This window comes from Culex pipiens, unplaced genomic scaffold (genome assembly GCF_016801865.2).
Source record: "Culex pipiens pallens isolate TS unplaced genomic scaffold, TS_CPP_V2 Cpp_Un0002, whole genome shotgun sequence".
Lineage (NCBI taxonomy): Eukaryota > Metazoa > Arthropoda > Insecta > Diptera > Culicidae > Culex > Culex pipiens.
Genome location: NW_026292819.1, coordinates 593,762 through 620,789, shown reverse-complemented (window position 1 = coordinate 620,789; position 27,028 = coordinate 593,762). Strand labels below are relative to the sequence as shown.

Here is a 27,028-nt window from a genome sequence, read left to right as displayed (position 1 = left end):
AAAATTCCTTCAAAAGTTTCATATATTTACGTACAATATTTGTATGGACTACCAAAATTGTATGGAGCCTTTTATGGGTGAACAAATGACACAAAACGGCTTCTTTGGTCATACGGAAGGACCTCACAAAGTTTGAGCAAAATAAAAAATTACAAATAAAATCCATTTCCGATTTTGGTGGAGAATTGTTTACTAGTTACTTAGTAGAATACGATTTTGAAAATTTTACGCGACGTGTACCACAAATGGCACTTCTCGACAAGGATTTTCCAAGTAAGTGCACTCCGCAATACTGCGATTACGGGTCGATGCCACCTTTCCCGGCGCAGGTGCTGCTGCGCCCCAGAAGTTCCAGCTGATCAAGCACCGAGCCACGCGCTGTATTTGATGTGATTAGGGTGCTGGGTACTCAGCGATGCATGTTCGCGGTAGAAACTTTGAGGGCAGCCCATGATGCTGCAGCAGCTCATTTGCAATGCAAATATCACCGTCGATGCACTCGAGTTGCGCTGTTCCTTTCCTGGGTTCAATAATAATAGTGTGTGTGTGTGTGTGTGTGTGTGTGTGTGTGTGTTCGCGGGAAAGGAAATCTGCTGCCTCAAAGAAAGCACACACCACCCTCGCAGAATCCACCAGGCTATAAAGGGAGGGGCAAGATTCACTTAGGGGACGGCCGACCAGGCACGTTGCACCGGCACATGACTCGCTGATAACACACACAGAGAGTTGTTATACGGTACAGAACAGTGCACTTAGTACAAGTAGTTCCGCTGGTCCACGCGGGATAACTGGGCATTGTATGGAACGGTGGCGTACATGGTGGCGGTGCTTTATAATGCATTTAATCAGACTGCAACGGACCGCGGTCGAAACCGTGGTCAGCTGCTGCGTCAGGGCCTAGAACAAGTGCTACGCAGGGTTTCGGTTTTTGGGAGGTTTGGGTGAAACGGACCTCGATTCGTAGAATTGAGGTGAACAACTACTCAGTAAGATATAACCCAAGGATTCACAATTTCTTAGGAAAATTGAGAAATTATACTTTCCCATAATTTCGCTGCCGGTCAGTAAAATTAAAATTGACAAGTCGACATATTCTGATGGGTCAAATATGGTCCCCTTGGCAACGAGCTGTCAAATGAGAGATTTTCAGACTAGAAAGGTGGCTGTGCAGAAATAATTTAAATTTTAAAGTGCCATTTTTAGGCCCCCTGTGCAAAAGCACAACCGAGGGGATCTACCCAAAATGTGCCTGCCCCAGAATCCGATTTGAGGGATGTAAAAGCAACAGGGACCGTGTGGCAGTTGAACGTGTCGCTCGTCGCCATAGCTGTCAAACTATACAATGGCGACCGCTAATGCCGGCGCGCGGCTCTATGAAATTGTTTTTGTTTGTCTTTTTGTAGGCACTCTCTCTCTCTCTCTGGTGGTGTTTGTGGAGCTGATTGTGTTGGGCGCTTGTGTTTACCCTGGTGAGAGGAGGGTTGTGTGATAGTTTTCGAATATGGTGATAGTTTAGCTTTTCCGGATTAGCGAGTGACCGAGCATTTGAACGAGAGAAGGACACAAACTCGAGTAGGGGAAAAGCGTATTGACACTAGACGATGCTCGAGGGGCTTTTGTCAAAGTGAGTTAAAAATTTAAATTAATTTCTTTTGAAATGAGGTTTTGAAAACCAATCGAAAATGGTGAAACTAAAAAGATTTTCCTAAGAAGACATTTCCATGATTCCAAAAAGTATCAGTTCAAGGCCGCAACAGTGAATTAATTCAAATAACATTAAATACTGAGCTTGACAACATCAAATCAGGGCACGTACATGAGGTGATTTAGTTTCGTGTGATGCATTTAGATTAACTGGAATTCCAATCAACTTGTCGGAATTCATTTGAATATCGACTCGACAGGCCATAACATCATTTCAAGAATTTAGCATGCCGGAATGTTTGAACGCACTCGAAGATGTGATGCTTTTCAATGATGATGAATGAATGAATAGAAATAACAACAAAAAACCTTCAACAAGCAAAAATAGAAGAAGTTATGAGCTCATAACTATTTGCTCAACAATCATCAAACAGCGGATCATTGAGCAAATATTGGCGTTCACCTGTGATTTAACCTCAACAGCACACAAAAAAAATCAAACAGGCAAGGTAACAACAGCTTATGGAGTGTTCGAGTCGGGGGCGATGGCATAGATGCGATAATCTTCCCCAAGGTTAGGGCCAACATCATCAGCAAACGCGCTATCGCTGGTCACCGAGGATTGCCGTCATGAATTGCGTCATGAAACATCAATTGGCAGATGACGATAGGTGATTTGGTTGTAAACGGTACGAGGGCGAATATGTTTTACTCGAAAAATGAATAAATTACAGTATGGCTCATAAAAATGCAACTTGTGCATTCTTTCACAGAAAAATTGTGCGATTTTACTAACTTTTACAAAATATTTTTTCAGAAATTTCCTTAAATTTTTTCCTTGGAACTTGGAAAATCGGACAATTAGTTTTTGAGATACAGCCTCACAAAGAATTCGAATCGATGAAAATGAGTTCATTTTAACAAACGATATCGCAGAAAACCAAATTCCAATGCTAAAAAAATAAACTTTTGAAAAAAAATCTTTTCGTTTGAACACCATATTTAAAAGTTCGATTCGAATTCTTTGTGAGGCTGTTTCGTTTGCCCGATTTTAAAATTCAGAAAACAAAAAACAGAAAATATTGAAGAAAGTTTTCGCAGATGCCTTTCTCACTGAGGTAAGGCTATAATCTTACTCTAAAATTGAACTTTTTATTAAAAGCTCGAAACCCCACCTTGACCTTGATATGTCGACACATCGACTCGGAATCGAAAACTGAACAAATGTCTGTGAGTATTTGTGTGATTTCTCAGCACTGACTGAACCGATTTTGACCAAACCAGTCCATTTGACTTGGTTTAGGGTCCCATACGATGCTATCGAATTGTTTGAAGTTTCGATAAACAGTTCAAAAGTTATGTATAAAAATGTGTTTTCGCATAATTTCGGAAGTTGAATAAATGGCAGGAAATTGCACCAAATATCATCATGTTATAAGCGATAGACCTTTCAAACGAGTCCAAAATATTGACGATCTGGCAACCCTGTCACAAGTCATGACCACTAAAGTGATAATTATGTCCTTTTTGCCTTTCTTACAAAAGAAAGGTTTAAGGTTTGCTTTTGGAAAAAACGCTTTTTTCAGAAATCTTAAAAAAAATCGTGCACGGCGGGGAATCGTCCCAGAAAAAAAATCCTATTAGGGGAACAGCATCTAATTCCAGCGTGCCTCTAATGTTGGCAGGTCAGAACTTTGACATTCAATTAAAGCTAATTAAAAGCGATTTCAACTGAAATCGAGTGATAAATAGCTCAATTAGAAGTGAGCAAGCATGTTTGAATAGTGAAAATCAGCAAATTGGATGGAGTTAGGAGCGAGTGCTTAACCTGCCAAACATACGAGAATTTCCCCTACTAATTTGAAGGTTTTGATGCACTCTATCGATTGAATTTTGGCCCGAAACCCGGAACTCAAAGCCTGATTTTTGAGAGCACTTTTTCTGAAATACTTGTGCGATGTCTGCATCCGCTCTTAAAAATTTGTGTCTTCCATCATTGGAAAATCACTCGTAAAACCAGCAATTTTTATAATTCAGATTTGTATCCGTGGGGTCGGAGACGAACATTTTATTTTTCGATTCACAATTTTCGACCAGTAAATGTGGTCAAAGCCATTTTTAGAGGTATTTCTTGGACAATTTACAGATAACACTATCAAATTAAAAGAATTCAGTTTCAAACAAAAAGCCATTCGAAAACATGCGCCATAAACTGCTTGGGCCAGAACCTGTTTGACAGCTCAACGTGGTGGACGCGTTTTTCCTCTGTTGTTGCTGCGCGAAAAGTGCTTGTGGATGGAGGTGGAAGATTCCTCCGACGACGAGTTTCTTCCCGTTGTCGGAACGCGGAAGCGGAAGAAGACAAGTGACGACGGAGCCGACATCGGAAATGGCAACGAGGAACAGCTCCTCAACAACAACAAGTTCAGCCCGCTGGTGGAGAACAACAACAACAACAATAACAAAGGTAACCCAGCCGGGAAAGGAAGCGTCCCACCGGTTCCAGTGGCCAAGAAACCACCTCCTCTGGTGGTAAAGAATATGAGCTTCGGCAAGCTGAGGAGTGTAATGTTGTCGTGCACAACCAAGCCAAGTTACAAGCTGACTCCGTTTGGGATCAAATTGCTGTGTATCTCCGAGGAGCGTTTTGAAACCGCGAGGGTCCATTTGATTGCGATCAAAGTGGAGCTCTATACCCACGAGAAACGAAGCGAGCGGCAACTCCGTGTCGTCATCAGGGGACTTCCACCGGATTCACCTGAATTTGTCAAGAAGAAACTCAAGGAATTGAACAACCTGGATGCTGTGGAGGTGCATGCCATCAAGAGAAAAGGAGAGTTCGCCTCATCGACGGAAACCCCGTACATTGTTACGTTCCCCAAGGGGTACACCAACCTCAAGAAGCTGAGTGAAATTAAGCTCCTGCAAGCATTTCACATCCGGTGGGAGACCTACCGGAACAAGCGGCCGAAATGCTTGCAGCTGGGTCATGGGACTAGGAACTGCCACCTCGAGGGGGAGGCGCAACAACTGTGGGGGTCCCCACAAGACGGACGAGTGTAAAGTCCAAGAAGCAGAGCCGAAGCGGTGTGCCAACTGCTCTGGAGCCCACGAAGCCACGGACCGCAGCTGCCCCAAGCTTGCAGACTTCATCCGGAGGCGCCAGCAGGCGTCGGAACCGAAACCGCCGGCAAGGAGGGCGGAGAAGCAGAGTCCAGCAGTTCCGGCGTTCCCTCCGCTGCCGGGCCACTATGGGGTTTCAGGCGGCCATAAATCGAAAAACTGACATACTCTAATTAATTTTTTGGTATTTTTTTTCGAAAATAAACATTTTAACTAAGAAAAATCCGGAGTTTGAAAGTTGTAGGTTCAAAATTCACTGAATTGCAGACCTTCAAAGGCGAAAATGGTAAGAAAAAACATGTTTTTTGACAAAAAAATGATTATTTTTCATAGTTGTACTGTGTAGCTGTTTATGTATTTTTTCCTGCATCATTATATATATTCAGAAAGGTAATTGATTCAACTTTTCAATAATATTTTACAAAACATACTTTTACAGGTTAAAAAAAACATAAAAATAAAAAAAGATGGATTTTTATTCAAAATTTAGTTTTTTTCAACTTTGTTAATGGAGTACTTTTTTTGTGTGCATTTGTGCGATCTGAAAATTTTGCAGCTTAAAATTTGAACCATGTCCTAACTTGTCTCCAAATTTCAAAGTGCACTTATGTGCACTTTTTGAGTTATGCCATTTTGAACATTTTGATTCATGCAAGGAAATTAATGATTTCGCGTATACGCTTGGTTAAAATCACATTATTTACCTGCGGAGGCAGAAATGACGTACAGTATGTAAAAAAAGTATTTACACCCCTTGGGCACTATGCACATTTTGTGATGAAACATGTAAAAAATTTAAAGTTTGACAGGAACCTAGGACTACGTTTTGTTCAGAAACTCATGCCAAACATTTTGCTTCAAAAAGCTCATGAAAAGATGATTTCTATAAAAAGTTATATAACAAATACTATTACGAAAATAAAAAAGGTGCAAAAAAAGTTTGTACAACTTTCGAAAAATTTACATAAATAATGTTATTTGTTGACAAATCACCATAAATCCAGTCTCCCAACTCCAAATAGGCATCTTTGACTGATTAAAAAAATAATTAGGATTGAATATAAAGTTTACTAACTACTTAGTATAAAAGTTTATATAGCTCTGAAAATTCTATATAAAACTTATCTTAACTTAATTTTGCAAACTTTTAATTCAACTAAATGTCAATATATTACCATAGAATTGCTAAATAAACATTTTGGAGTGAGTATAACACCGTTTTGGGGGTATTTGTATCGATAGAATAGATTTTTCGTTGGAATTTCGTACCAACCCGGAATTACGTCGTCGGAAAATCCGCCGGCATCTGAACCGGTCCACAATTCACAAGTCAACCTATGTGGCATCAGAAAGGGCATAAAATTTCCGATCTTTTGATACCCATTCATCCAGGTTTTCTATAAAACCCACGTTTTTAAATACCTAAGCAAAAACGTTGTTATGGTTTCGTTTGAGCAACCTGTCAAAAATGTATGGAATTTCGTAATTTTTGTTCTCGTGGATCAAACTTACTTTTTGCCCAGGTATTTAAAAACGTAGGTTTTAAAGAAAACCTAGATGTTTGGGTTTCAAAAGATCGGAAATTTTATGCCCTTTCCGATTCCACATAGGTTGACTTGTGAATTGTGGACCGGTTCGGATGCCGGCGGATTTTCCGACGACGTAATTCCGGGTTGGTACGAAATTCCAACGAAAAATCTATTCTATCGATACAAATACCCCCAAAACGGTGTTATACTCACTCCAAAATGTTTATTTAGCAATTCTATGGTAATATATTGACATTTAGTTGAATTAAAAGTTTGCAAAATTAAGTTAAGATAAGTTTTATATAGAATTTTCAGAGCTATATAAACTTTTATACTAAGTAGTTAGTAAACTTTATATTCAATCCAAATTATTTTTTTAATCAGTCAAAGATGCCTATTTGGAGTTGGGAAACTGGATTTATGGTGATTTGTCAACAAATAACATTATTTATGTAAATTTTTCGAAAGGTGTACAAACTTTTTTTGCACCTTTTTTATTTTCGTAATAGTATTTGTTATATTACTTTTTATAGAAATCATCTTTTCATGAGCTTTTTGTAGCAAAATGTCTGGCATGAGTTTCTGAACAAAACGTAGTACTAGGTTTCTGTCAACATTAAATTGTTTAGATGTTTCATCACAATATGTACATAGTGCCCAAGGGGTGTAAATACTTTGTTTACATACTGTACCTGCTATGTATGTTTTGAAATTGATTTGATATTCATGACTTTGTTGGTACTTAGGTACGTTTAATAAAATTAGAAATTCCTATTCTAAGTATTTTACAGAAACGATTCGTCGAATATTCGTATCAGTTCGTTGTTGTGTTCTTTTGAAAGTATGGATAATAATACCGTAGTGTCCCTGTACGATATAACGAAGCACTATTCTGAAAACGTGAGAACTGCTTTCGAGTATATTTGTAAGAATTACAACATTGCAGAACCATCTCATGATCAACTCAGGGAAAAACCACAACCAAAAACGTGGACGAGAATCCATACAATGTTCCATAAAATAAACCGTCTAAAATTCTAAAACACCGCAAAAATCAAATTTTAATTGGTGGGGGAGGGGGGGGGGTGTCTTCAAAGAGAGGTGGATTTTAACTCAAGAAAAAGGGGAGGGAGATTGAACGTAAATCAGAAACTTTAACATAGCATAAACCGCCATTCCGTGCATCAAATAGACAGAGCAAGAATATTAAAATTCACCACTTTAATGCATGTGGCCTCAAATATATATATGAAAAAAATCGAAAATTAAACTTTTTTTTGGAAAAATATCAAATTTCATTTGTTTTCATTATACTAAGTACAAACAACACAAAAAAGTCACAAAAAAGCAAAAAAATAATTTTTGGCCGCTCGCTTATATGGAAATACCCCATAGTGCGGGCGCAGTTCCGGACGGAAAAGCGAAGTATCACCCGCACGAAGCAGCCAAGGTGGCTCCCGATGCGGTGTAGCCATGGAGGAGGAAGCCGGGGAGGTGCTCTACAGTTCGCCTGAGTTGTGGGGCATTTTCTCCGAGTACATCGGCAGGTTCAAGACCTTCAAGACCCGCTTGGACCAAGTAACGCTCGTCAGTTACATTATCGCCAAGTACGGATTATAAGGAGTTATTTTTGTTATTATTATATATTTGTTTTTAATCCGATTCTCGGCTTTAACCTGGTCACAGTACCTAAAAGGACCCAATAAAAATAATTTATGAATAAAAAAAGAAAAAAAAACTGCTTGGGCCCAAAATTTGAAGCTTTTCCAAAAATGTGTTTCCAGAGATATAGCCATATTACATGTTTTTCGGCTTATTTTTACCCTTTTTTCCCATTAAATTTTTGGTCTTATAAAAAATCATATACTGAACATCAAATTCGAAGTCCCGGCTCGTTCTCGCTCGAAAGATCGTCAAGTCGAAGCATAAATGCCAGCACATTTACGCTTGCGCGTTTTACGCTGCGCGTGAAAGTGTTCTTTCTGGCTTATTATAACAGATCGACAAAGTGCAATATCGATACATATTTTTTAAGTTAATCATAGGCTGATTAAAGACTGATTACCCTTTATTTTTTTCTAATAATGTCAATCCAATGAGTTTTTCTAAATTATATATAATTATCTTGCGACCCATAATGTACTTCTGAAATTAAAAAAAAAATGCATTCGAGGTTTAGTCTTAAAAGATTTGAAGGTTTAGGTCAAATTCTTACTGGGTGGTATCATTATGTTTCTGAAAAAAATAATTGCACCAATATATTTTTCAAAGTTTCATCATTTAGTAAGAAAGGCTCTATTTCACCTCAGGTGATATAAAATCGGGTTTTTAAAGCCGGATCTCACTTATCTGTATGAAAACTATCTCCGGATCAATCATCTGACCTAACGTTGGATAGAGTATCGAAAGACCTTTCCAACGAGTCCAAAATATTGATGATCTGGCAATCCTGTCTCGAGTTACGGCCACTGAACTGATATTTATGTACTTTGTTATTCCGGATCTGAAAAAAATATGAAATTTAAATCTTATTACCAATTGTTGGTAAGGAGTAAGGAAGGCATCAAGCACAAAGGCGAATTAAGTGAGCTTTTTCTAAAGAAGGTTGAAGTATTTTTTTTTGTTCAGGTTTTCGATATTTCAATAAATCTATATCTGAGTAATTCTCGCTGAAAGTGGACCACTATTTACACAAGGTGCTCAAAAATCAAAAGCAATGTACTTTTCCAATAGCGCCCACCAAGTTATGAAAGAAACCATGTTTGGTTGGTTGAATTTGTCCTCACCTCGGCGCCACGAAGCTAAAACATTTTTTTTAATTGGTAATTTTTTGACTTAGGCGCGTCTACAAAATTGCTAATAACTTTGCCAAACTTCAACGAACCCTTGATGTTTAGGGGTGTTTTGGAAAGGAAATGAGCAGAGCTTTCGAATGCACTTGTCAGAAAAATACCGTTCCATACATTTTTTAGCCATAAAACAACAATGTATTTTTAAAAGTCATTTTTGAAGGCCGGCGCCCCGCTTTATCGAAAAACTGACAAATCCATTCGAAAGCTGAGACGATTTCACATAAAGGACCAATAAATCTAAGGTGTATGTTCCTCCTATCTTTTTTAATCTTATTTTGATTCTGAGAGCGCAGCGCTCCGTTCGTATTTCGGGCGCCCAAAATGTTGCATTAGCTTGCCCCAATTTGAGGTTTTGTCAAACAATATAGGTGCTCACTTTTTAAATGATAGTTTATTATCCAAGGATCAAGATGCACTATCGATAATTGACCAATATTTAAGGTTTTGGGTTCTGCCAGGCAATTTAGTATCGAAAAGTTGTTTTTGTTTACTTTTTTTGTTGTTAAATGCTTATTTACAATTGGGTGGACATTTTAACAGTAAAACTAATGAATGTAGCATGTAGGAAATTTCACTACGAACATTTTTCTACAGGAGAAAACGTAATTTCGATACTCCAACGCAATGATATTTGAGTTTTAGTGAGAAAAAAGTTCAAATTTTACAAATTTCCCAGAATTAACAAGCACGGCCTATTATTTACATGCGGCATATGTTTTGGAAGCCAAAGTATGGTTTCTTACAGTTATTTAGGTAGCTGAGTTCGGATCTGCAATCAAATTTCAGATAAACAGTGAAATTTCAAGCCACACCCAAAAGTTATTTGCGGTAATATGCTGTAATTTTAATCGCTAGTGAATTCGGTCATATTTCGTCATTGCTCACCTTTAATTGATATTTTATTCACGGATTTTTGTATGAAGAATGTTTTTTTCAAGTTCTGATTGTTTTGAGAATGTCAGCAACTCGTTTTGTGATTTGGCTGGTTTCAATGTAAACTTAAAAATAAATGAAAACTTTAAATTTTTAAGGATTTTTTTTTTGATTTTGTGGAACGATTGTATACGTCAGTCATTAATTAATGACGATTTCCATAACTTTGCAAGGAATAGAAAAATCGCTCCCAACCATTTTCACTACATGCAAATAACATTTAGGCGTGGCTCAAATATCACTGTTCACTGTTTATCTGAAATTTGATTGCAGATCCGAACTCAGCTACCTAAATAACTGTAAGAAACCATACTTTGGCTTCCAAAACATATGCCGCATGTAAATAATAGGCCGTGCTTGTTAATTCTGGGAAATTTGTAAAATTTGCACTTTTTTCTCACTAAAACTCAAATATCATTGCGTTGGAGTATCGAAATTACGTTTTCTCCTGTAGAAAAATGTTCGTAGTGAAATTTCCTACATGCTACATTCATTAGTTTTACTGTTAAAATGTCCACCCAATTGTAAATAAGCATTTAACAACAAAAAAAGTAAACAAAAACAACTTTTCGATACTAAATTGCCTGGCAGAACCCAAAACCTTAAATATTGGTCAATTATCGATAGTGCATCTTGATCCTTGGATAATAAACTATCATTTAAAAAGTGAGCACCTATATTGTTTGACAAAACCTCAAATTGGGGCAAGCTAATGCAACATTTTGGGCGCCCGAAATACGAACGGAGCTCTGCGCTCTCAGAATCAAAATAAGATTAAAAAAGATAGGAGGAACATACACCTTAGATTTATTGGTCCTTTATGTGAAATCGTCTCAGCTTTCGAATGGATTTGTCAGTTTTTCGATAAAGCGGGGCGCCGGCCTTCAAAAATGACTTTTAAAAATACATTGTTGTTTTATGGCTAAAAAATGTATGGAACGGTATTTTTCTGACAAGTGCATTCGAAAGCTCTGCTCATTTCCTTTCCAAAACACCCCTAAACATCAAGGGTTCGTTGAAGTTTGGCAAAGTTATTAGCAATTCTGTAGACGCGCCTAAGTCAAAAAATTACCAATTAAAAAAAATGTTTTAGCTTCGTGGCGCCGAGGTGAGGACAAATTCAACCAACCAAACATGGTTTCTTTCATAACTTGGTGGGCGCTATTGGAAAAGTACATTGCTTTTGATTTTTGAGCACCTTGTGTAAATAGTGGTCCACTTTCAGCGAGAATTACTCATCTCCTAAACCAGATTTTGCACAATCACACCCTATGGGTTAGAAGATGTCTTAAATTAACATTAATATATTTAAAAAAAACTGGGTCTCGTGGCGCAGGGGTAGCGGCTTCGGCTGCCGATCCCGATGATGCTATGAGACGCGGGTTCGATTCCCGCCTTATCCACTGAGCTTCTATCGGATGGTGAAGTAAAACGTCGGTCCCGGTTTCTCCTGTCTCGTCAGAGGCGCTGGAGCAGAAATCCCACGTTAGAGGAAGGCCATGCCCCGGGGGGCGTAGTGCCAATAGTTTCGTTTCATATTAAAAAAAAAAACAATTTTCATTTATAAAATGTTAAATTCAAAAGACAACTAACAACAATTTTTGCAGCTGAGCAGTTCTCTAGGATTTCGGTCATTCGATTTTTTTTGTATTTTTTAATCCGACTGAAACTTTTTTGGTGCCTTCGGTATGCCCAAAGAAGCCATTTTGCATCATTAGTTTGTCCATATAATTTTCCATACAAATTTGGCAGCTGTCCATACAAAAATGATGTATGAAAATTCAAAAATCTGTATCTTTTGAAGGAATTTTTTGATCGATTTGGTGTCTTCGGCAAAGTTGTAGGTATGGATACGGACTACACTAGAAAAAAATAATACACGGTAAAAAAAATTTGGTGATTTTTGACAAAGAACTTTGTCCTAAGGGCACTGTCTACGGGTGTCAATCCAAAATTTCGCGAAGCGAAAGTGTAACGATTTCTGTAATTGTTTGAACGCTTATATCTTCCACCCAATTCAAGCAATCTGCATGCTTTATCCACCAAACGAAAGGGGAAGTCTTAAATTGCAAGTAGACTACCTCACAAAGTTGATAAAACTTTGTTAAAGTATTCAAAAGTTAAGATGAAAATAAAAAATGAATGCGGGAAAAATCCCGGCTGCTGATTGGCTGAGAGCACTTTACAAATTTTGCCTTGCCTCCTGCTTTCGTGGAACTGTCACGCGAGAATGTTGCACCACTGTTGCCACATTTCATGCGAACTATTTAAGCTAGCACTTAGCCTCAGAAAATTTCAGTGCCTTCCGTGGTTTCATCAAAGACGGATCCACGGTGGTAATTTTATTGCTCACACACACACACGCACACATTGAAAGACACAGTTTGTGCACTACATTGGGAGGAATTCTGTTCTAATGAAGATTGTTATGATGGTCACCGGACAACCAGAATGATTTGGGGCAATGGGGTTGGGACCAATCTGGTAGGACATTGGCCACACCCGGAGTGGCCAGTGCCTTGGGTAAGGTTCTACCGGGGGGACATCAATCGAACCATACGACTTGGGGCAATATTGGTATCAAAATTCATGGTTTTTAAAACTGGTAATGAAAATGGCCATTTTAACCGGATTGACCACACCCGGAGTGGCCAGTGCCCTCGGGAAGGTTCTACCGGGGGACAATAATCGAACCACACGACTTGGGGCAATATGGGTATCAAAATTCATGGTTTTTGAAACTAGTAATGAAAATCGCCATTTTGGCAGGATTGGCCACACCCGGAGTGGCCAGTGCCCTCGGGAAGGTTCTACCGGGGGGACATTAATCGAACCATAAGACTTGGGGCAATATTGGTATCAAAATTCATGGTTTTTGAAACTGTTAATGAAAATGGCCATTTTAACCGGATTGACCACACCCGGAGTGGCCAGTGCCCTGGGGAAGGTTCTACCAGGGGGACCTTAATCGAACCATGCGACTTGATGCAATATGGGTATCAATCAGCATACCCATATTACCCCTAGTCGTATAGTTCGGTAAATGTCCCCCCGGTAGGACCTTCCTCCAAGGCAATGGCCACTCCGGTTGAGGCCAATCCGGTCAAAATGGTCATTTTCATTTCAAGTTTCAAAAACCATGATTTTTGATACCCATATTGCCCCAAGTCGTATGGTTCGAATAATGCCCCTCCGGTAGAACCTTTCCCAGGGCACTGGCCACTACGGGTGTGGCCAATCCGGTCAAACTGGCCATTTTCATTACCAGTATCAAAAACCATGAATTTTGATACCCATATTGCCCCAAGTCGTATGGTTCGATTAATGCCCCCCCTGTAGAACCTTCCGCAGGGCACTGGCCACTCCGGGTGTGGGTCCTGTCAAAATGGCCATTTTCATTACCAGTATCAAAAACCATGAATTTTGATACCCATATTGCCCCAAGTCGCATGGTTCGATAAATGTCTTCCCGGGAGAACCTCCCTGAGGGCACCGGCCACTCCAGGTTGTGGCCAATCCTGTCAAAATGGCCATTTTCATTACCAGTATCAAAAACCATGAATTTTGATACCCATATTGCCCCAAGTCGCATGGTTCGATAAAAGTCCCCGGTTGAACCTTCCCTCAGGGCAATGGCCACTCCGGGTGTGGCCAATCCTGCCAAAATGGCCATTTTCATTACCAGTATCAAAAACCATGAATTTTGATACCCATATTGCCCAAAGTCGCATGGTTCGATAAAAGTCCCCGGTTGAACCTTCCCTCAGGGCAATGGCCACTCCGAGTGTGGCAAATCCTGCCAAAATGGCCATTTTCATTACCAGTATCAAAAACCATGAATTTTGATACCCATATTGCCCCAAGTCGCATGGTTCGATAAATGTCCCCCCGGTAGAACCTTCCCCAGAGCACTGGCCACTCCGGGTGTGGCCAAAATCCTACCAGATTGGTCCCAACCCCAATGCCCTAAATCATTCTGGTTTCCGGTGACCGTCCAACAATCTTTATAAGAACAGAATTCCTCCCAAGTTGGTGCACAACCTGTGTCTATCAAAGTGTGGATGTGTGTGTCTGAGCAATAAAATTACCACCGTGGATCCGTCTTTGACGAAACCTCATAAGGTACTGAAATTTTCTGAGGCTATCTGTTAGCTTAAATAGTTCGCATGAAATGTGGCAACCATGGTGCAACATTCTCGCGTGAAAGTTCCACGACAGCAAGAGAAAAGGCAAAATTTGCACCATGTTGCCACATTTCATGCGAACTATTTAAGCTAACAGATAGCCTCAGAAAATTTCAGTACCTTACGAGGTTTCGTCAAAGACGGATCCACGGTGGTAATTTTATTGCTCAGACACACACATCCACACTTTGATAGACACAGGTTGTGCACCAACTTGGGAGGAATTCTGTTCTTATAAAGATTGTTGGACGGTCACCCGAAAACCAGAATGATTTAGGGCAATGGGGTTGGGACCAATCTGGTAGGATTTTGGCCACACCCGGAGTGGCCATTGCCCTGAGGGAAGGTTCAACCGGGGACTTTTATCGAACCATGCGACTTGGGGCAATATGGGTATCAAAATTCATGGTTTTTGATACTGGTAATGAAAATGGCCATTTTGACAGGATTGGCCATTGCCCTGAGGGAAGGTTCTACCGGGGACATTTATCGAACCGTGCGACCTGGGGCAATGTCGTTTTTGAGACTGGAAATGAAATTTGCCATTTCGATAGTGGTTGTAAGGTCCATGATTTCCGGATGCCGTTTTTTCTGGGGGGGATAGACATTTTCCGAACCATACTTGTTTTGGCAATAGTTTCGTTTTCTGGCAATTTATTTTCACAGAGATGTCAATGATTGAAGACATTAAATTAGTATTAATTATTAAGGATTAAATAAATTGGCAAAGAATTAAAAAATATGAATAACAATAGAATGATTTTTTAGAGTTTTGTACAAAGTTCTTTGTCTTATTGGTCATGTAGAACATAACCACCTGCACCTTTTTTATTTAACTTTTTGTCACTAAAACTTGATTTACAAAAAAACACTATTTTTAATTTTTTTTATTTTTTGATATGTTTTAGAGGACATAAAATGCCAACTTTTCAGAAATTTCCAGGTTGTGCAAAAAATCATTGACCGAGTTATGAATTTTTTAATCAATACTGATTTTTTCAAAAAATCGAAATTTTGGTCGTAAAAATTTTTTAACTTCATTTTTCGATGTAAAATTAAATTTTCAATCAAAAAGTACTTTAGTGAAATTTTGATAAAGTGCACCGTTTTCAAGTTATAGCCATATTTAAGTGACTTTTTTGAAAATAGTCGCAGTTTTTCATTTTTTAAAATTAGTGCACATGTTTGCCCAGTTTTGAAAAAAATATTTTTGAAAAGCTGAGAAAATTCTCTATATTTTGCTTATTCGGACTTTGTTGATACGACCTTTAGTTGCTGAGATATTGCAATGCAAAGGTTTAAAAACAGGAAAATTGATGATTTCTAAGTCTCACCCAAACAACCCACCATTTTCTATCGTCAATATCTTAGCAACTAATGGTCCGATTTTCAATGTTAATATATGAAACATTTGTGAAATTTTCCGATCTTTTCGAAAAAAATATTTTTAAAATTTTCAAATCAAGACTAACATTTCAAAAAGGCCAAACATTCAATATTACGCCCTTTTAAAATGTTAGTCTTGATTTGAAAATTTTGAAAATATTTTTTTCGAAAAGATCGGAAAATTTCACAATTGTTTCATATATTAACATTGAAAATCGGACCATTAGTTGCTGAGATATTGACGATAGAAAATGGTGGGTTGTTTGGGTGAAACTTAGAAAACATCAATTTTCCTGTTTTTAAACCTTTGCATTGCAATATCTCAGCAACTAAAGGTCGTATCAACAAAGTCCGAATAAGCAAAATATAGAGAATTTTCTCAGCTTTTCAAAAATATTTTTTTCAAAACTGGGCAAACATGTGCACTAATTTTAAAAAATAAAAAACTGCGACTATTTTCAAAAAAGTCACTTAAATATGGCTATAACTTGAAAACGGTGCACTTTATCAAAATTTCACTAAAGTACTTTTTGATTGCAAATTTGATTTTACATCGAAAAATGAAGTTGAAAAATTTTACGACCAAAATTTCGATTTTTTGAAAAAATCAGTATTGATTAAAAAATTCATAACTCGGTCAATGATTTTTTGCACAACCTGGAAATTTCTGAAAAGTTGGCATTTTATGTCCTCTAAAACATATCAAAAAATAAAAAAAATTAAAAATAGTGTTTTTTTGTAAATCAAGTTTTAGTGATAAAAAGTTAAATAAAAAAATCACCAAATTTTTTTTACCGTGTATTATTTTTTTCCAGTGTAGTCCGTATCCATACCTACAACTTTGCCGAAGACACCAAATCGATCAAAAAATTCCTTCAAAAGATACAGATTTTTGAATTTTCATACATCATTTTTGTATGGACAGCTGCCAAATTTGTATGGAAAATTATATGGACAAACTAATGATGCAAAATGGCTTCTTTGGGCATACCGAAGGCACCAAAAAAGTTTCAGTCGGATTAAAAAATACAAAAATTAAAATTGAAGAAAAAAGACCGATTTCGTAGAGAATTGCTCAGCTGTTAATAACAACAATACTCAAAAATCAGTATCTTGGGATCAATTTTTTTATCGATTTGGTATCTTCTACAAAGTTGTAGTTATTTCTTGGACTTCTAAAAAAACATTGTCACATTTTCTTTTGACAAGTTAAAAAAGTTAGTTAACTGTAATTAAGAAAATGTTGATGAATAGCATTATTTTAACCTTCTACAACCCAACCCCGCCTCTAGGCGGGCTTGGATCTAAAAACTCGCAAAAATGCATTGGTTAGAAGAACTCTTAAAATATAAGAAAATCGGAAATGTTTGGAAGTTTTATTTGTTTTATGGGACTTTGCCAATGTTAAAAAAAATGTCATTTTATCAGGGGTCAACTTGGGCTGTATTTCTTACTAACATTTCCTCTATATTGTGTGAAAACAAATATGCAGTAATTTGTGTAGTGTACCAAACAAGCATTAAATTGAAAAAAATAACTGTAAAAACGTGAGAAAACAAGATAAACAAAAGGTAATGATAGGAGCTGGTAGAGTTAGCCAAAATAAAATCAATGTTTATGTATATGTTTAAAATTGACATTACAAACCACTTAAAATTATTTATTTCGCCTTGTTTACACACATTGTCCAGCACACTTGCAATTGTAGTGGCGAAAAAGCTGTTCAGCCGAAAAATCAAGATGATGATTTTTTTTAAATCTCTTTTACCGATTTCCCGTGCGTGAGAGAGGGGAGCCATGTTCCCTCGCGATTTTTTCTCTTGATAAACGTTCAAAGATTTTCTTTTGATAATGATTCTTCTATCGCTGTAAATGATACACTTTTTTTCGGTCAAAATGTGTTTTACAACAGAAACTGAGGCAAATTACGCTTGTATACGTTAATTTTTTTTTTAGCTTAAATTTAACTTTCTAAATACATCCTAGATTGGGGAAATAGTTTGAGTATGTTAGCACCTTATTGACTGGATGCTGCCAAAAGCCATGAATATGGATCGTCAATCTCGGTTATTTTTAAGCGTTCATGAATATTGAAATATATCTGCCTGTTACGCTCGAAAAACGATCTAAGGCGGCGGAGGGAAAGTTCGTTTGGCGCGAAATAGCGCAAAATTCCCCAAAATCGAATGCCCACATGTGTTTCCAAGCCAAATGCCAAACAGTCAAGTCCCGGAAAATAAAACCCGAGATCATTTACACAGTCAACGATCGGGCATCTAAATATTTCACCCGCGGGTTAGCACGGAAGCTAATCAATCAGGGGATGCCGTCGTGAATTGATTTGCTGGCTGGTGAAACATGGTTTGGAGCTTGGTTTGTTTTTGACGCATTTACACACGACTGGTTGGTTGTTTGTTTACAAACGGTGACTTTAAACAGGGCTGATCATCACGAATAAAGAGGTGGCGATCTGTACAGGGTAGAACAGTTCAAGGCTCTGCTCTGAATTATTAATGCGTGACGCAAGATTTGGTTTGTGAACAGACAGCTGAGTAAGGCAGAGTTTAGGATTCTCACGCATCTGAACGAGAGGAGAATGTGGCCAAGTGGCAGCGTTTCAAGAATGCGGGATTTGCACTGACCTGGCGATGCCACGTCATGTCCGACTGGGTGACGTGACAGCTAGGAGTGGGTGGTTGTTGTTTTCGTGGATATACTGTTGTTTTTTCGATGAAAATTAAATTTATTCAAATTGAGAAGTTGTTTTTCATTGTTTGCATAAAGCCAATGTATTGGAGATATGCAGAAAAGTAAAAATAATGTTTTTGAACCAGATTACTCCAGAGATATAATTTGCATGTCCAATCGAATCAAATCAGTTGAGCTGAATTATCCATCGATGTTGAAGACAGCCATGTCTTGTCAGTTCAAGCTCGGAATAACAATTATGCAAAGTTTTGTGGATGATCCATCTGAAATCCTGTATAAATGTTTTCATAAACGCATAAGACACATTCCGCAGTAACGTTGCAACGCTTTGACTTTTCTTTTTTCAGTATTTCGGCTGTAACTCAAAAATTACATCAAAAAGGTACATATGTTATTACAGATTCGGAAAGTACATTAAATTTCCTATAAGAAACAATGTTCAAACATTATTTTAAGTGAATATTCTATTTTTGAGAGGGGAATAGGTAGCGTGACGTTGCAACGCGTGACTTTTTCTCAATCCTGACCCAATTCATGTTTCGCCATTAACTCTGCTCTGTTAAACGACAAATTTGGAGTTCTTCTTCCATTTTTAGTGTAAAATTGGCCAACAAATCGAATGCAATCATTAGTTTTTCGAAAAAATTAAACCTCGATTTTTAAAGACCACATACATTTCGTGGCGTTGCAACGCTCTGTTTTTAAAAACAGGGTTTTTCGTTGCGTTGCAACGTCACGAAATTCTAGTTTCAAAATAAATCATAGTTTTTTGTTAGTTTTATAATTGAAGATTAAAATTTTATTATAAGACATTAATAGACAATACAAGGACATGTAAATTGATTGGCCCGCCCATGTTAGACCCCCCCCCTATACCGCTTTCACAGTAGCAATAAGATTTACGAAGTTGTCCAAAGCGTTTTCAAAGTATTTTTTTGTATTATTCCATTATCACGAAGGACCCCCCCCCACTCTCCCGTCTTCTATCCATGTAACAGGACGTCCATGCATTACGTAACGGCGTAATATCAAGAGGGAGGGGGAGGGTTCGAGGATTTATACAAAAAAAAGTGTATCGGAAATATATTACCAGGGGCTGGAGGGGGTCTAAAAATATAAATGTTTTGTTACGTAATGTAAGAACGCTCCCTTAATATGTTAATGGTTTGGGCAATTCACAAAACACGTGGAAGTTTTAGAAGAGAGGTAAGGAGCTTCAAGTTTTCAGGAGAGCTGAAATTTATAGATAAAGTGCCCATATTTGTTGATGGCCCCTAAGGGGTGATCTGCAAACAACGTAACTTATTTGGTTGACTCTAGTGCTTTTTAAAATAAATTTGAGGAAATAATAAAACTGTTTACCTGCGCAACATAACATTTTTAATTGCGAACAACTAAACGTTGCATACAACTTATTTAAGTAAGGGTTCGTCCAACAACAGAGTGACAAAAGTTAAAAAAAAACAATCGAATCACGTGATTTTTATTGTTTAATGAATTTCACTGTAACTTACAAAAGGCTGTGGGATAAAAAAAATCGTTGCGTTGTATTAGAATAAACCCTCACGTAAATCAGTTTATCATAAAGGGGCCATCCAGTAACCACGTGATTACTTTTTTGAAAGTTTAAGAATTTCGGTCTAGTTTGATTTATTCAACAAGTTTCATAAAATACTTTTTTTTTTGAGTTGTATACAAACTTATGTGACGGAATTTGTGAATGACCCGTGTACAATTCTTCTGTAAATATGCTCGGAAACATTATATAAAAAATATATAATATTTAGTATCCTTTTATCTTCAACAACCAACTACGCATACACCTTTTTTGCCATGTGACCAATATGATTTAAAATTTCGTGACGTTGCAACGCAAACTTAAACCTGTTGTAACTTTGGATCTAGACAAGCAATTTAGTCGCTCTAGGTTGCATTTGAAAGCTCTTTCCAAGTAGAAAGAGCATCCGAAATATCAAAATGATTGAATGTTTAGTTTTCTGTTGACATAAACATATGTCCCTTTTTCGTGACGTTGCAACGCAATAAAATGGTAAACTTACACTAGTTTGAAAAAATACTTAACTTAAGATAAACTGCAAATCCATGACATTTCCGTTTAGTACACCCAAAGGAAAAATATATCTCAAAATCTGCAACATTGGATTTGCTGCAGAAAATGTCATATTTTATAACATTTTTTGCAGCAAGCCCGTAGATCATTTTTGCCCGCGTGTAAAAATTTCAGCGATCTGCAGTTCTCACCAACACATGTAATGCTGGCCCGTCCCCGAGCAACACTCCAAAGAGAAGAATATGTTGGTGCTCTTTCACTCAATTTTCATCAAGCGTCCATGGCGCGGTGGTAGCGTGTCGGATCAATAACCAAGAAGTTGATGGTTCAATCCTCGTTCTGTTAAGGGTTTTTTTTTGTGAAATACAACCAAAAAGCCGTCGGTAATGTCGATAATTGTCGGTAACGGGCAAAAATGTCATACTCCTATATCGCAAAAAATGCATGAGGACAGATTTCATGCAGATTCTGATGTACTTTCATGCCGCCATGCATCACAATCATGCGACTGCCAGTTGGGTGTACAACTAAAAACCTACAAAATGCAATCAAAAGAATAATTTTTGGATTTTATTTCGCTGAAAACCAGGAATTTTTAGAAAAATGTTTTAAAACGATGATTTTATCACGAATTGATGCTTAACTTAACCAACTTGTACAAAATGATATTCAAATGATTAATTAATGAAAATCATGATTTTTGAAGCTTCAAGTAGTCTAGAATCGAAGAAAAATATCCAAATAGCTCATACACGCTTTTCAAAATTTCATCCTAAGGTGTACATTGCCGGAGAATGTGTCATAATCATTTTTGAATTAATTAAGATTTGAACATGATAAAACCAAACACTCAAATATTTCAATAGGCATGCCTACAAAGCCACTTATATATCACAGTAATTTATCAGTTTCAGCCTGTATTCAATAAGCAATACGATAACAATGTCCGAAGCAATCTGGTGAGCTTTGTTTGGTATTGTTTACTTTTTCTGCAAGGCATTATCATCCATAAATTATCTAAAATCTTGGTGATAAGCTCAATCTATAACAGAACGATGAGCGCGTGTAAAGATTAATTTTGATAATTCAAAGCCAATATTTTTGAACAAAAAATTGCAAGATAAAGGCTCTGATATCAATTAGAAGCAAGAAAAACAAAAAAAATAACATAATTACAATTTCGTTAATTTGAGTTTTCATCAAAATATCAGAGATCCGGCCTCAAAAAAGTGTATAAATAACACTTAAGTGCTCATAACTATTGAAGGGTTACAAAAACCCACATTTTTACAATTTTACGGAGTTTCCTCAAAATGTTTTTCAGCGCATACATCCACATCCAAACACAGACACAGCCATTTGTTCAGTTTTTGATTCAGAGTTGATATGTATACGTGAAGGTGGGTCTAGGAGGTCAAATTAGGAAGTTCATTTTTCGAGTGATTTTACAGCCTTTCCTCAGTAAGGCGAGGGAGGCAAAAGCTGGTTTGAAATCTTGTTCGCTCAAGAATTGACTGATTTGTTCAGTAATGAGTTAGTGATCATTACTCATTGATCAGAAAAGCAGAACGTTTGTCAAATAACTGTATTTTTGATATTTTTGAGAGTTCTATATTATGTAGTTCCTATAAATAATACTGTTTCATTTAACAAAAAAACCTATTCCTAAAACATGATCTACAGTTCCCTTGATTTCATCTCTTTCATTCAAAACTCAGTGAAATGAAATTCACTCGGTTGAGAAAACAGATATCCCCCCTTCCCGCCCTCCTTCCCCGTCTCGAAACATCATCGCCGGCGCGCACGTCATCCCACTTTGCGATAAAACTGCCAAGATAATCGGCAACAACAATAGGCGTTTGAGGTTAAACGCTCGAACCCATGCAAGCGGCTGCCAACAATTTAGCACAGTAGTGCCATCTAGCCCCGCGACAACGTGACTAACCCCGCCATCCCACTTGTCGGGGGGTTGGTTCCTTCGGGGAAGAGAGATGGGCCAAGGCCTTGATGCTGCAATCCCTGCGTTCGATTGGCACACGCTTCGCCGATGAAACAGTTGGACGCTGATGGTTTGACAACATTCAAGTTGGAATGTGAAGAACTGTCACTCTAACAAACACTATAAATGTAGCACTGAAACAAACTTGGAGTCAACTGTCACTGTCAAACCATCGGGCTTGTACTGTACTGCTTTCAAGGCGACCCAACCAGTTCTGCGAACTCTCCGTGGCCTGCTTCCGATTGGGCAAGACAAACTTTTGCTCGAAAAGTAATTGGGTTGGAACGGGGTTGACGGAAATCAGCTGATTAGCTGGAGGCACGACTCGTCAGCCGGTCGCCCTCGCTGTATTGCCAATTAGCTGCGCGACGGTTCTCACACAGGTCATGGATGTTGCAGCTAATAGAAAATCAATCACGAAAATGGACCCCGGGAAGTTTCACCATCTCGCCGAGATTGGTCGCAATTTGGAAATCCACCTCCACCGAGTAATGTGAGCCTTCAGGGCCGTTCAACCAGTCTCTTTACCTGGCGATTCCTCTGACTGCTGCTGCGGGGATCCACTTTTATTCAGCAACCCTCGCTGGCGGTAACATTCCGATGCAGTAGTGAAGACGCGATGTTCCACCGGAGAAACAGGTTTCCACCAAAGAGAATGACACAAAAATCAATAAACCCTGCCGAATCTGCTCTCCACCGACGACGACGACGATGTTTGGTGAAACTTTTACCCAAAAACCCGCTATTGCTTCACAACTTTCGAACCACCACCGAATTTGGCAAGGCGAAATGTCAAAGTATCACAATCGCTCGAAACACTAGCGATTCACTCGCGAAACCCCAACCGCAAAGCGAAATCCGATCCGTAATTGTGCACTAGATGAAAACGAAAACACACTTCACCTCTATTATTTTCTAGATCAAACGCAGAGTAGCACAACACACACACCTCCGCTCTTGTTTCCACTTGCTCTCTCTTTGCGCTGGCTGTCACTCTCACCACACACTTGACAGCCAGACAATTGCCAAAGAAAACCGAAAATAATCGCCGCGATTGGGTGTAATCACGTACTAACCAAAGCGGCGGTCTACCTCACTTTTAATCAAGCAAAAATTACTTCCTATCACGCATACAAACTTTCCCGCTGACCACACGAAAACACACACACTTCCATAACAAAAGGCAAAACAAGAGGCCAGTCACTTGTCGCACCAAAAACTGCGCGTTGTGTTGTTTTCCGATCACCACCGACTGAGTCTGGTATTATTGAAACTAATAATTGACTGTCAAAAAAAGAAGAAGCTCGCGCTCCGCTCTCTCATGCAACCCACTGTCACACCAACACAAACCCACTTACAAAACGTTACTTAATCCACCCTTAGGTGGTTGGTGCCTTCCTTACATTTAAAGGGTGCTATCCAAAATGCAAAAAGTGCGTAAATATCACTTAAGTGCTTATATCTTATGATAGGATTGTCAGATCTTCAATGTTTTGGACGCGTTGGAAAGGTCTTTTGAATACCTATCCAACGATAGGTCGCTTAAGAGATCCGGACAGCATTTTCATCAAAATATCTGAGATCCGGCCTCGAAAAAGTGCGTAAATAACACTTAAGTGCTTATAACTTTTGATAGGGTTGTCAGATCTTCAATGTTTTAGACGTATTGGAAAGCTCTTTTGAATACCTATCCAACGATAAGTCACATGAGAGATCCGGACAACGTTTTCATCAACATATCTGAGATCCGGCCTCCAAAAAGCGTATGAATAACACTTAAGTGCTTATAACTTTTGGTAAATTTATCAGATCTTCAATGTCTTGGACGCGTTGGAAAGGTCTTTTAAATACCTTTCTAAAAATGTATAGCATGACGAGTTTTCTTACAAAAACCACCCTTTTTACAATCTTCCGGACTTTTGTTAAAATCGTTTTTTTAGCATAACTTTTGAAGTACTTAACTAAACTGCATAATTTTTAATAGCGACTTATGGGACCCCAAGACGGATCGAATGACGCCAAAACGGACAAAATCGGTTCAGCCAATGTCGAGATAACCGAGTGACAATTTTTTGATCAACATCCCACCACACACACAGACATTTGCTCAGAATTCGATTCTGAGTCGATAGGTGTACATGAAGGTGGATCTAGGAGGTCTAATTGAGAAGTTCATTTTTCGAGTAATTTTATAGCCTTTCCTCAGTGACGTGAGGAAGGCAAAAAAAGAACTCACACTATCGCGCGTTTCATCGCGCGAACGCTCTGAAGATGCGACGATGACATTTCGCGGCCGCGCGACGTGTTTGTTGTTTTGGCTGAAAACACGCGCTCTCCGCGAGCGAACGAGTTCGCTCTCCCTCAAACTGGTTCAGCGAGAGATGGTGCAACTTGCATGCAAGTTTGCTGCTTGAAGAGGCCCGCTCGTTGATTATAATTTGTGCAAGATGAGTCGCGTTGGGGTGGTGTTGGTGATTTAAATTGCTTGGAGTGTGATGGTGTGCGTGCTCTAGTGGTGATTGTCAAATGTGTGTCGCAATGTTTACCTTTATGTTTTGGGGAAGCGTGCGAGCGCCCGCGCTCTCTCTCTCTTTTGGGAATTCGATTGACTGTTATACTGGGAAGAGGCTGAGAGGATGCTTTGTTCTGTGGAATACTGAGAGAGGAGGGATACTGTTATACGGGGTTTCTATAGGAATGATTACGATGGTAATGGAAAGATGAGCACTTTCAAAACACGAGAAACTATGAGTGTGTGAAATTATTTTATTATATATTCAATATTATAATTTTGATGATTGAAAGAAAAGATTGTTTACAGGAGATAATATTAAAAATTATGATTTTTAAGGATTTTTTTCGGCAATGTAATTTTGTAACTCTGGAGTTTCTCTTGAAAAGGTCCAATAAACCAAATTTTCAGTTTTTGCTTTTTGGGTGAATCAAGGTGGTTTCAAAAACACCCAAAAAGCAAAAACTGGAAATTTGGTTTATTGGACCTTTAAAAAAAACTCCAGAACTGTTGTTTGATGTAACAAGAACTAGGGGAAATTCTCGTATGTTTGACAGATTAAGCACTCACTCCTAACTCCATCCAATTTGCTGATTTTCACTATTTAAACAACAAAATTAGCAAAACTTTTGATACAAACTTGCTTGCTCACTTCTTATTGAGCTATTCATCACTCCATTTCAGTTGAAAACGCTTTAAATGAGCTGTAATTTGATGACAGAGTGATGATATGGCAACGTTAAAGGCACGCTGGAATTAGATGCTGTTCCCCTATAAGCTGATTGGGGTTGAGGATATATAAAAATTGTAAGGGTTGGCAAAACCGTAAAAAAATAAAAAGCGATGATTTTGCGAATTAAGTAACATTCATAACTTATTTCGCTAGGGCTACTCGAGTTCGCAATCAATCCTAACTAACCAAATTATTAACAAGATGTGTATTACAATCGAAGAAAAATAGACTTCTGAAAATTCAACGACTCCATCTTGACACTGACACTAGCTGGTGAAAATTTAGCGACTCCGACTCTGACTGTAGCTTTCTAAAAATAGGAGGTATTAGACAATGACAAATAAACAAACAAGCTCACCCTTTTTCGTGTTTGACAGTTTGCCAAACACGCAAACTTGTTTGTGACAAACTCGCAAACAACACCAAATAAATGCAGGCTGACGTTTCCAAACAAATGCAGGCAATAAACAAATAAAGCAGGCAAACTGTAAAATTGTCAAAAAGTGTGAGATTGTTTGTTTGTCATAGTCTAATACCTCCTTCAGACTCCAACCAGGGATGCAAATGGTCAATTCGAGGAATCTGGCTGCTACTTTTCGTGAGTGTTCGCTCAAAACTTAATCAATTTTGGCAGCACGAAGCAGACCCAAACGAGCGTTGGAAGAAAAAAAGAACTAAGCTGAAAATAGGAAAAATGGGCGTGGCCCAAAGCACACGACTGATTAGAATGCGTTTTTGAAATATTTTTTTTAAAATGCTTGTAAAAGGAATAGCATAACTTTTAATAAAAGTGAAAATAAACAGAAATGTTCACAAAAAGTTGCTCTACTCGTTGGTGTACTTGGTTTTACTGAATTTCAAGGAACACTCCAGATTATCCAGCATCATTCAAACAAGACCGCTAATTAGGCTTAAAATGGGTTTATTTCCCCTACTTACGAGTTTGTTTTAGGTAATGCATTGGATTCTCAATACATTCTCAATCCTAGCTATCAATTGTTTTTGTTTGTTCAACATCAATCTAGAGCAAGGTCATTGTCCAGCCTAATTTCTGTTTCATTTCTGATTAGTCAGACTTTCTACTCTTTCTCTTCTGCTTAATTCAACGAAAATGAGAAAGGAAAAGCAGCAAGATAAGTTCAACCAGCTTTTTTCTGTTGTTATTCTCTGCAATTTATTTCCTCGCCATTAAGTTAATTTGAATGTTTCAAATCGTTTACGAGTCTCCGCTGAACCTGCTGCTTAAAAGCAAAACATGATCGTAACATTAAAACGAGACTTCCGGCGCACGAGTGGTTCAAACATACCCGAAAAATACCCTCTTTCTGCAAAAGATCACTCCAGCGATCTCTG

General features: G+C 38.2%; 1 protein-coding gene across 1 annotated transcript in view; it reads right to left on the bottom strand.

The window, feature by feature from the left end:
• Window positions 1–23,464, bottom strand: part of LOC120417430 (extracellular serine/threonine protein CG31145-like) — a 121,535-nt gene extending 98,071 nt beyond the window's left edge. The window contains exon 1 of the mRNA XM_039579472.2: window positions 22,959–23,464. The gene's annotated coding sequence lies outside the window, so the exon portion shown is untranslated. The remainder of the gene's footprint in view (window positions 1–22,958) is intronic.
• Window positions 23,465–27,028: the final 3,564 nt, after the last annotated feature.